At 45.0% G+C, this 8,860-nt stretch overlaps 1 pseudogene; it reads left to right on the top strand.

Moving 5' to 3' along the window:
* The first annotated feature begins 2,560 nt into the window (after positions 1 to 2,560).
* LOC115465428 overlaps positions 2,561 to 8,860 on the top strand; it is a 39,831-nt pseudogene continuing 33,531 nt past the window's right edge.

Here is an 8,860-nt window from a genome sequence, read left to right as displayed (position 1 = left end):
CCACCAGCAAACAAGGTACCTGGCGGCAGCAACAGGGGAGGGTTTTTGCGGTGGCAGCGGCAGCAGGGGGGGTCGGCGGCTAAACAGTACCTCCCCCACCTCAGTCTCTGGCCCCCCTCCCACCAAGGTCTGGCTACGCCCCTGCCCCAATATAATGGGGGATTACATAAACATTCCAAAGAAGTGCCTAAATAAACACCAACGTGAAATAAATTTAATATTACATAGTGCAGTGATGGCGAACCTATGGCACGCGTGCCAGAGCGGGCACGCAGAGCCCTCTCTGTTGGCATGCGCGCCGTTGCCTCACCCACCGAAGTTCGTTCCCTCCTCCCTTCGAGTTCCAGGCCCCCTCCTTCCGAATTTTAAAAGTCATCTATTTTACCTCGTCGGGGTTAGGGCGGCAGCATGCAGGCTCGGTGCTTAGTTCAGGTTTCCCTTCTCTCTCTCTCAGCTCTGGTCCCACCCTTGCGGAAAAAGGAAATGAGGGTGGGACCGGAGCTGAGAGAGAAAGAAGGGAAAACTGAACTAAGCACCAAGCCAAGCCTGCATGCTCTTTACCGCTGCTGCCACCCTAACCGCAACGAGGTAAGATAGATGGCTTTTAAAATTTGGAGGGAGGGGACCTGGAACTCGGAGGGAGGGAGGGGGGACCATGGAACTGGGAGGGAGGGAGGGGGGCCTGGAACTCGGAGGCAGGTGGGGGGGATGAGGGGGAGGGGTGACAGGGGGCAGAGAGAGGGGGGAATGCACCACCTGTTAAATTGCCCTGTTGGCACTTTACGATAAATAATTAGATTTTGGGTTGCTGTTTGGGCACTCAGTCTCTGTAAAGTTCGCCATTTTTTTTTGTTACCTTTGTACCCCATGCTTTCCCACTCATGGCAGGCTCAATGTGGCTTACATGGGGCAATGGAGGGTTAAGTGACTTGCCCAGAGTCACAAGGAGCTGCCTGTGCCTGGTGGGAATTGAACTCAGTTCCTCAGCTCCCCAGGACCAGAGTCCACCACCCTAACCACTAAGCCACTCCTCTCCTCATCACTGACAAAGTGAGAGTTCTAGGGTTATTAGATTCAGATCACAAGAACTACAAGGTCATAGATGCAAGAAGACTGAGGCCCCGATGCACAAAACCTAACAAGCCAGCAACATGGTTTTTACACTGGTTCTAGTCGGTTTAGCGAGCACAGAATTCAGCGAGACATGCACAAAAGGGTTCTGAAGCTCTTTTCCTGTCACGGTAGCAGCTAACGAAAATTGTATGCAAAGTTATTATAATGAGCTAATTACTATACAAATGTGCATGCAAAGCAATGCACACAAGTAGCCCCTACCTTTGCCATGGAAAATTTAACGGAAGGTCTGGAGCTGTCAGTCCTGACAGTTCTTCATTGTTGCAAGTAGGTGAAGGGTAGAAACAAGACAAGCCAGAGCAGGGAGATCACTGACCGCAACAGTGAAGTGTGGAACCAGTAGAACATGCTCACAGGTGGAACGGACCGACGGACTGCATCTGCATACTTGAGCTCTGGCACATTTTTTTCATCCAATGGACCTTTCTGTGACCAGCAACAGCATCTTCAACAAAATTTTAAAAGACTAGTTTTTCCACATGAGAATAGCACAGGGCTATGCAAATTCCGATCCTGTTTCTTCCCCCCTGGAGGCGGGAGCCACTCCCCCCCTCACCCGCAATGAGGAGCAGTGTTGCCAGGTGGGCGGTTTTCCGCGACCCGCCACAGGACATTTTTGCCTGTGGCGGGTTGTGGTTTTTTGGGCTTGTTTTGGGTCTTTTGGGCGGTTTTTTAAGTGGTTTTTTCGGCTGCGGGGGGGGGGGGGCGGGGTTACTGACGTTCTGGGCGGGGCCGATGATGGGGGAGGCGGGGCAGATGACGGGGAGGCGGGGTTGATGATGGCGGGGTGATGACGCGGGGGTGGGGGTGTCAGGGGCGGGGTTTGACTTTGGCCGGGTTTTGGGCTGGTTTGGGGCTGGTTTGGGTGGGGAAAAAATTTTCCACCTGGCAACCCTGATGAGGAGGCAGGGAAAACACCAGAGCCCCTACATGGGTCTGTCCATCAGCCCCTGCTCCAGCCCTGGAAGCACACCCCACAGCAATTTAGAAAAAAAAAAAGCTACACCAGCTTTCGTACACGCTGCTTCTTTGTGTGTATGAAAGCAGTATACAAGCGCTGCTCTGATCATGCTCAGAGCAGCCACGCTTAGCAATTGCCTGTTCTGCACAAGCTCAGCTTGCAGACTGGCTTCCCCCCTATTGAGCTGCTTGGTGCTTTTGGAAGCTTATTTGCATGCGATTCACTTTGGGAATCGCTCTGAATTTTCAAATCAGTAATTTTTACGGAGGTGCAAATAGAGAGTGATTCTTTACAGGGACCTTTGTGCATCTGGGTCTGAATCAGTTCCTGATTTGTTCTTCCAGTGTTGGATCTGCTGCCTGTGTGTCTGTTATCACTAGAAATCCACCTTAAGAGAGATGGGCTAGAGTCAGACCAGGATGTTGTCAGCAAGGGGGAGGGCGGGGTGAAGAGGTCTGAGCAAGTGATGTGAGCATGCTCTGCTGGTTTTTCTCTTGTAGCATCTGCAGGGCTGCAAAGAGTAGAAAAGTGTCAGGAATAAAGAAGACTAAAACTTTCTATTTTCCCAGGACTGGACTCAGGAATCAGCTCCTGCCTTATTAATCTTTCCAGAAACAGGGAACTCACAGACACGAATCCTCCCTGCAACTGCAGGATTCAGAGGGAAACCAGGAAGAAAATGTCTGCCCTGGTTTCTGATCAGGTACAAAATTCTTCTCTTTCCTTTTTTACACAGAGTACCAGCTGAAAAGGAAAACTTTCCCTTGTGTAGTGCTTCTAGCCTTCCCTTCTCTTTCCTTGTTGGTCTGTTTTAGAGTGAACCTTGGTAGAAGGCTTTATCCTCATAGAAGTGGATTTAAATATCCTGCCTGAAGAATTTGTGGAGGCTCATTTTCAAAGCACTTAGACTTACAAAGTTCCATAGCGACCTATGTGAATGTAAAAATACAATGAAAAACACATAAAAATGTGCATAAGTGAAAGTAAAAAGGTTATTGGCTAATATAATACATTTTGAGTAAAAGTACTGTAACTACTTTGAATGCAAGTATTGTTAACATTTTTATCACAATAATTTTATTGTTTTACAATTCAATCTACTTTGCATTTAGTAAAAATGTTGATCATGACTGTCACTCATGCGAATGCACTTGTGAGTCTTTAATCCACCACACTTAGAAAGGTGTTCAACAACTTCACTATCAGGAAGTGGATTGTTCAGGCTGATAAAAAGTTCTTTCAAATCAGGCCAGGCCGCAATATTACTGATGCCTTTTAACTAGGTCTGAAACACTTGACTTCCTTTATAGCAAAGGATGCTTTATCATCATCATTGTCGTTCTCATCTGGATTACTAGTAGTACTTATTCATCATTTGCATCTTCATCTTTGTCATCATTGCGATACTGTCCAGTTATAGAAAAGGCTTTCACAAAGTTGAAATCGTTGTCTGTTATTGTCCTAATTATTTTTCATCTGATGGCAAACTCTGTTTGTATATCTTCAAGAACTGATGCAAGAATGTCAAAGTCTTCAGTCTTAAGGCCAGACAAGCAGGTTAACAGTCCAGTGGGGGATGACCAGCAGTCTGTTGGGATAGAAACATGTGTCTGTTCACCAAGAACTGCAACCAGCTTCAGCCTAATCTCCGCTTCAAAGTGACCCAACTGGTCACTGTTCTGTTTGTTGAACTGGTTACTAGTCTCCAGCCAATCAGGCAACTCCTCTATTCTCATAGGCTGTATTCCCTGAACACCAAAATTTAAGACGAGAGGATCCACTGTGTGTGTGACGAGGTTTGTAATAGCAAAATCCTGTTTCAGGTTTGCTGTTTCATTTGGTTTACTGAGGAATCATCATTTAGGTCTCTCTACCACTTTTACTTTTTACTGGAAGCATCAGAAGTAACTAGGTAAAAGTAGAAAATTTTTCCTGTAGTTCTTTATAAGTAAAAGTAACAAAACTTTCACTTAAGTACAGTAACTAGTTACATTTACTTAGTTACTCTACAACACTGTTTAAAATAAGCCCCATAGTCTCCTGGGGTCCTGGCCCCAGGGATTTATGAGAATAGGAGGAGGGAAGGTGAGCTGCTGCTTTAATAAAAAGTAGGCTCAGGACTTGGGCCCATCATTGTGCATTTATGTGGTTATGAACAGTGTAATGTTCCTGGCCTCAAAATGTACTGTGGGGTTTCCTAACCTGCAGACAGGATGCTAAAACCCATATCCTTTAGGTTAAAGACTCCTGGCAAACATACTTCTCCATCATTTCAACCATTTGAATGTCTTCAGTCGGATCTTTCTGTCTGACCCAGAGGTCTGTGGCTTGCAGCAGCACCTTCTTTCCCTGATATTATTTTTGACATAAAGAGCTACTCCCCCCCCCCACCCCTTCTCCTATCTCTGCCTTTTTAAAACAGATTACAGCCTAGTAATAGAAACAGTACACACAGATGCAAACGGATTCCCTCTCCCTCCTTTTCCCAGGCCTGACCCCAGCACTTTTCACTTTCCTGCCTTTAGGCACCAACCCACCAGCCTCTTTCCCTCCCACCTCTTCGGCTGCCGCTGCTGCCTCCTCCTTCATCCACTTAACACAGGCCAAAGTCCCTGGTGCATTGTTGTCGATTCCTTACGATCCACCTTCCAACTGCTGAATTAGCCAGCTTCTGAAATTTGCACTCAGTCACTAGGAATCAGGCAGTCCAATCAAAATACTAGATAGTTAAGGGAACAGAGCTCTCTTTCCATTGTAATCTACTGGAAATTTGATCTCACTGAAGTCTATTACAGAATCATAATACTGAAACTTTGATTGAGGGGGGCCCTGTTTGCTGTTCCAGGCATTGGTCACTTTCAAGGATGTCACTGCTTATTTCTTGGAAGTGGAGTGGAACATTTTGGGAGAATGGCAGAAAGAGCTGTACAGGAAGGTCATCAAGGAGATTCATGACATCCTCATGTCACGAGGTAAATAAGCCCTTCTACATTATCTGTTGCACATTATGGAATTGGTGGTGGCAACGTTTCAGGTACCTAAAATTTTAGAACCTACTACTAGTACTAATCATTTCTATAATGCTACTAGACATATGCAGCGCTGTACACATTATATGCAGGTACTCTCTGTCCCTAGTGGGCTAACAATCTAAGCTGTTTCTGTACCTGAGGCAATGAAGGGTTAAGTGCCCAGGGTCACAAGGAGTTGCAAGGAACCTGGTTTCTGATGTCATCTGATGTGCAACAGCAGCCAGTGAATCACCTCACCGCTGCAGGTTCTGCTAAAGATGCTGCTCTGTGTTGAGAAATAAAAGTATATCTTAAACTAGAGGCTTCAAACAAGACTTGCTGGAGTCTGTCTCCTTTATCTATACAGCAAAAAAATTGGCATAGAATACCAGAGAGAGGATTTACCTCTCGGATTTCTTGATGAGAACTTCAACTTCTGAGTGAGGGCATGACATGTTAGCTGCACACTAGAGAATGATACAGGGACAAAATCTGTCCCTGTCCCCGCCCCTTCCCCATGGCTCTGTTCTCATCTTCAGAAGCCTCAAACACTTATGATTTTATATTTAAATCTTTTTATTAAAGAATAACTGTGCAACAGTTGTGTATAAATTACAAATATAAAACATTAATAACAATAAGCAGCTATAATAAACCCTCCCACCAACACCACCCTCTACTCTTCCAACCCCAACAATATCTGACCTCTACTACCCCAAGGGATCCTAATCCACCCTGTTAAAATGTCCAGGGGTACAAAATACAACCTGTTCTGTATACCCTAGAGGGGAGAAATATGCCCTATGAAGCTTGATTTTTTAATCTGTGGACGAATAAGAATCAACAATCTCAGGATTCAGTCTAGCTCTCCTGTTTTCTACAGCCCTTCCGGCAATAGAATTTGTCTTCTTAGAAGATGTGCTGGTAGCAGGATGTACAGGATCTGCCCTGTGCAAATTTTGTTAGCTGTGGCCAGCATGTTTGCTTGTTTTTCCAAAACATAAAAATATTGTCGTCTGCATCAATGAAACATAATTAACAGTCCAGTTCATTAACAGGCTTCAAAGTAGAAAGTGACACAGGGACAAAGTTTGTCCCCATCCTCACAGGCTCTGTCCCCATCCCCACCCCATCCCTGAGGTTACTGTGGGTCCCCGTGTCATTCTCTACTGCACACTAATCAGCTATACTGTACAATATGTAACCCCTTCAGATGGTAACCAGATGTCACAGAGATTATTAGCAGCTGCAGTGCCTCCACCAAGAAGGGCCTCAAAGAGAAGTGTCTGTACCAGCAAATCTCCAAGATTTAATCTTAATGAAGTGGCAAGCTGCAGCTGCCTGTTCTCTCCAAGTGTTGTTGAGCACATGTACTCGCTCATTCGCTGCTTCTTCAGAATAGGAAACAGATGGAACCTCCCTAGAGGCTCAATAAATATAGTATAACTGTTATTTTCCTACTTTTATTGACAGGTTATTCAATTGTTAATCCTGATGCTATATTCAAGATTGAAAAGGAAGATGAGAAATATTTCCCTCAACACTTTGAGTGGAATGGAAAGGAAAAACCAAATGACCCCACCAAGAGTAAGGAAATGTTTTGGATTTAAAGGGCACTGCATTTTCAGGTCATGGGAGATGGGTCGTTAACACCAGATATTTGCAGACTTAAAATCCGTATCCTAATTTATCAGATCTTTGGTGAATCCTTGTAAATGTGTTTTCTCATCACAGGCCTTCCGATTGTAACGTCTGTATTCTCACTGAGTGTTAAACAAGAGGAAGATCTCCCCTTCATGGATCATCCCGAATCAGAGACCTCTGAACAGACTCATCCTTCTGTAACAAGTAAGTAGTAAATTCCTCCTGCTTACTTTAACTAAGGCCAGCTGGAACCATTCAGGAATTTTGTGCTGGTAGGATAAAAGGCCAACATCCTCTCTCTTCCTCCCACTGTCTGCTTTGGATGGTGTAGGCTGCCGAATGAGATGGGTGTCCTGGGGTTGAGAAATTAGAATTTTTGGTGCATTTTGACTTAGCCATGGAGCTTTTGTATTGCACTTTGAGTGACTTTACATTAAAGTGTGTAGGTGGGAATCAACCCTAGCTTCAGCTTTTTTTTCTTTTTGTCACCATCACTGTGGAATTCCCTCCCAAAATTTATCAGGGTGGAAGAATCATTTACGCTGTTTCGTAAAACCTTGAAAACCTATTTTTTTGAAAAAAGCTTTTGAAATATAACTTTATCTAGCTAGAGAACCACTCAGGAAAGAAAATATCTCTATTAAATAGGGGATATATATTACCAAAGGAAATAGTATGACTGATGTGATGTGTATGATTGATATATTTAATTGTTTTTGGCCTCTTTGGTATGGACGTTTTTGTTAGTGCTGTCCTATCATAAAATGGATTTCTTAATTTTATTGTTTGTTATTTGTATACGTAATAAGTGACGGTATAGTAAATAAATAAACGATAATACGTGAAATGAAATGCATGCTTCTCCTTTCCCAGGCCATGTCCTCTCCTGACTTCTATTTGCTGACTGATCTTTACATCTGGCTGCTCCTGATAATAGCACTGGGATTGGTTCTCAGAGTGTCTGTAGACACCCAGAGCCAGATGCACAAAGGTCCCGTTAAGGATCCGTCTGCATTTCCAAATCGGTAAAAATTTATCAATTTAGAAACACAGAGGGATTCACAAAGAAAATCGCATGCAAATGAGCTGCTCGTTGCTTTTGCGACCCAGCTCATCTGCATTCAATATGGGGGAAGCAAGTCGGTGAGCTGAACATGCGGAGAACAGTCAATCGCTATGCGTGGCTGCTCTGCACATGCTACAGACGGCTCTCAGCAGTAGATTTACCCTTTTTTTTTTTTTTTTTTGGCAAACAAAAGCGTTTTGTTTTGTTTTGGATGGGCATACCTGTATTGTAGCTCCCTGCCTCCCGCTGCTGGGAAAAAGTAAGAAAAGCCTCTCTGCTGCTCTCCGCTTTTCTGTGAGGAATCAGCAGCATCAGGGCTTGGTTCCACCCCCAGCTGTTCCTGCTGCTTCCTTCTATTGGCTGGCTGACATCCTAGAACACCCATCTCCCTGAAGATGGACTCTCATTGGCTGGCTGCTGTCCCAACTCCTCCTCCTTGCAGGACTTCCCTGATGACATCACTTTAGAGCTGTGAACTGATTGGATCCGAACTTCCTGGTGTCCCCCTCCAGTAATGAGTGGGCAGGACATCCCAGGCTGATGCTGTCCAATTGGTTTAGCCCCTCTCTGTGGAGGGGGACACCAGGAAGTTCGGAACCAATCAATTAACAGCTCTAAAGTGATGTCATCAGGAAAGCCCTGCAGGGAGGAGGAGTTGGGACAGCAGCCAGCCAATGAGAGTCCATCTTCAGGATGAGCGTTCTAGGAGGTCAGCCGGCCAATAGAAGGAAGCAGCAGGAATGGGGGGTGGAACCAAGCCCGTGTCCCACAGACGCTGTTTCTTTGATGGACCCTTGTCTTCCTTGCATTTTTGGTAAGTCACCATTACTTTTATGCTTTTCATTTCGATACTGCCCGCCCTCCCCCCTCCCAATTTCTTGCCAGTAAAATGTTGAAAAAGAAACATATGGCACGGCTTTCATACACATAAAGAAGCTGCGTGTAAGTTGGTATACTTTTTTATTTTTGTGCTTCATTTTCCCTGCTTGTTTCTCCCCTTCTCCTGTTTGCGATAATGAAGAACCGGCAGGTCCACACCTCCCG

Source organism: Microcaecilia unicolor, chromosome 3, assembly GCF_901765095.1.
Source record: "Microcaecilia unicolor chromosome 3, aMicUni1.1, whole genome shotgun sequence".
Lineage (NCBI taxonomy): Eukaryota > Metazoa > Chordata > Amphibia > Gymnophiona > Siphonopidae > Microcaecilia > Microcaecilia unicolor.
This window is presented reverse-complemented; position numbering and strand designations above follow the sequence as displayed.